The sequence below is a fragment of the Nicotiana tabacum genome, chromosome 22 (assembly GCF_000715075.1).
Source record: "Nicotiana tabacum cultivar K326 chromosome 22, ASM71507v2, whole genome shotgun sequence".
Classification (NCBI taxonomy): Eukaryota; Viridiplantae; Streptophyta; class Magnoliopsida; order Solanales; family Solanaceae; genus Nicotiana; species Nicotiana tabacum.
The window spans coordinates 24,154,644-24,157,764 of NC_134101.1; the positions used below are offsets into that span (position 1 = coordinate 24,154,644).

Sequence of the window (3,121 nt, forward strand, 5' to 3'; positions counted from 1 at the left end):
AATAAATTTGTAATTATTTTGGCAGTTATTGCCACGATACCGAGAAACTGTAACAAAAATGAGAAATTAACTGTCAGTTTAATTTGTGTAGCTAAACAATTTTATGAAATTATGAATAGCCACCAAAATTTGATTTATGTGGCTAATGTTAGGTAATAGCCATATTTTATAAACTCGTAGCTGAGAATCCCTAGTTATAGATACATAATGTTGTATTGCTACTTAAAGACAGGTTGTAAATTAGATAGGCAAAATATGGGGGAGAAGAGGCCTATAAATTCATGGCTCTTCATGAGGCAAAAATTGCACTGTAATAATACATAATTCTCTTATCTTTCAGCTCCGTCTTAGTAATATTGTTATCATGGCTCGCAGTTATGCTTTCTATTTCACTTATGGTGATGTCTGGTAAATGACCTTTTTCTACCCCCTCACTGCCTTTTTATTTGATATGTCTCTGTGTTGATTTACATATGTCAATATAATGTGTAATCTTTTTCACGTTCGACCACAATGGTATAACAAACTGATTTTGACACTTGATTATGTTTAATTCATTATAATTTATTTGGCTCAATCTCCAAAAGTAAAAATACTTGTTGTACACTACTAGAAATTAAGCCTATGGCAACCCTTTCAAAACTGTAGCTATAGCTACTATAACCATCCTTATGGGGTTAATGGAACGGTTTGGGACGCGTTTCAAGATCCAGCATTACAATAGGTCAATTTGAACGGTTAATTGCAACGGATTCAAAACCGTCTCCGTATATAGCTACTGTAACGGTTATGAAACTGTTATCATTGATCAATCTAACGGGACAATTTTCTGTTTGCTGGAACCGTTATAAACCATTGTGTTATAATTATACTAATGATTTATTAAGTCTATTGCGACGATTTTCATGATATATTTTAAGGTTTTGTTATATATTGGAACAATTATCTGTACCCTATTGCAACATATTCCAACGGTTATTAGAGGATTGCTATTGTTGTTTGCTAGGTCTATTGGAACGGTTATATTGTCTATTACAACAATTCGCTATTGTAATTTCTAATATTTATGGAAGCAAAATGATGAATATTTTTCTATGCAATAAAATTTTATACACTATAACTTATATAAACCACGAAATAAGATTAAAATTACCAACTCACATTATACATATACAAAAACCAAATATGAATATATTGTTTGATCAACAATTCAAAAGTCAAAATAGATAGATGAGTTTTAATTTGCATACAAAAAGTTCTGAACTAAAATATCCTTGAACATGATGATAGAAAGTCTATCAACGTTCAATAACACTCAAGTAAGGTCTTCATCACTGCTGTCATCCCCAATCGATGCACCTACAAAATTCAATCAGAAATAATTAAACAAAGAAAATTTTAAGATAATTGAATCACAAAGTAATTGAATGACCAATTTGATAACTCAAAAATTTTCTAACTCTGCAAATTTTTAAAATTTTCGGCAAAATTTTCTCAATAAATACGACTATCCCATATATTTTAACCTGCTCAAAACAATATTATCTTATACACAAGAATAATTTTCAACTCTCCAGTTTGTTACAATGATATTTAACTTCTTTAACAACATACAACAAACCAGAATCAGCAACAGACAAACCATATCAAAGAACTCTCTAGTCTGTTGTTTTTTAATCAACAATCTGCCTTAACATCTTCGAACACTATTACATCATAAAACAGCATCACAACTAAACTGGACGATAGAAAGAAACATCAAACAACAACTGAACGAGTTTTCTCAGCTAAATTTCGAAAAGGAAAATGAAGATGTGGTAATAACTTTCTGGTAACAGAAAGAAACATCAAACAACAACTGGACGAGTTTTCTCAACAAAACTTCGAAAAGAAAAATGAAGATGTGGTAATAAATTTCTATAAATACAAGGCTACATGAAGCACTTAAGAAGCATTAAGCCCTGGCAAAAATACTGTGGATCAACTCACAATGTATTCAATGCATATTTAGAAGATTAGATTAATGTTAAAAATAACTGATATTCTTTACAGTAGATGATAATCTACTTTCCTTTTAAGACAAGTAGGAAATTCACATACAATAGGAAGAAATTAGAAAAGGAAAACAGTAAAGCACCCTTAAGCCTATTAAATAAGATAATATAGCTACACTGGATCAATAGTTCACAAATTAGAAGCAACAATAAAGTTAAACCCTATGCGCTCTGGTATTTGGTCAAAACTAGTAGTTTTCTTGCTTCAATCATGAGTATGGAGCAACTGCAATAATATCTTTTGGTGTTGTACATCTTGTCCAAGTATGATTGTATTTTGTTTAGTAGTTTTAGGAAATTTCAGATTGCAAGGCCTTTGGCTAGTCTTTAAAAAATAGCAGTAGCAAGCAGAGTGTATATGCAATAGCAACAAAGTGAAACACGAAAAGGAAAAAAAAAACAGCAGCAGTGAAGCAGAGAAAGAAGGGAAAGACAATAACAATGGCCAAGAAGAAGAAGAAGAAGAAGAAGAAGAAGAAGAAGAAGAAGTTCAAGAGGAAGAAGAACTTTAATAAGAAGTTCAAGAAGAAGAAGAACAAGTAAAAAGTCACATACTGAGAAGCTGGAACATCTTCAGGGATATGTTGCATTCGAGTTTCATCATTTTCATAGGCGCCAAAGTGATCTTTTTTCAATTTACTCTTGTACTTTCTCCGGGCATCTTGAACTGATTCCAAAGTCTATTTTTTTCAGCTTCGGAAATATCATTTTTATCCTACAATTGGTCTCAAATCTGTTAGTGCAGAAAATATGAAAGATTTTCAAACAAAAATTAAAAATTAAGAAGTTTAGACCTTGGTATATTCCCATATATCCTCTTTTGTGTCCATCTTCCTCCAATCCAAAATATCAAGAGGACATAGAGTCGCACTCCTTCCCAATGCACCGAGAAAGTTTCCAAACTCAATCACAACCGCTTCACTAGGACCGACGGGTTGATTTAAGTTGTTAAGTAAAATCAATTTACGCTCATGTCGTCCATGTATATTTTTTATCTTTGTTTTACCTCTTGTTCTTGTTTGATTAGAAGGGTCTTCAACTATACGAACCAAAGAAAACCACCAAAT

The 3,121-nt window shown here is 31.8% G+C and overlaps 1 long non-coding RNA gene across 1 annotated transcript; it reads left to right on the forward strand.

Moving 5' to 3' along the window:
- Positions 1-319: 319 nt before the first annotated feature.
- Positions 320-2,861, forward strand: LOC107791016 (uncharacterized). The gene is made up of 2 exons (XR_001649162.2): positions 320-408; positions 2,343-2,861. It is a non-coding gene; the product is annotated as an uncharacterized LOC107791016 (long non-coding RNA).
- Positions 2,862-3,121: the final 260 nt, after the last annotated feature.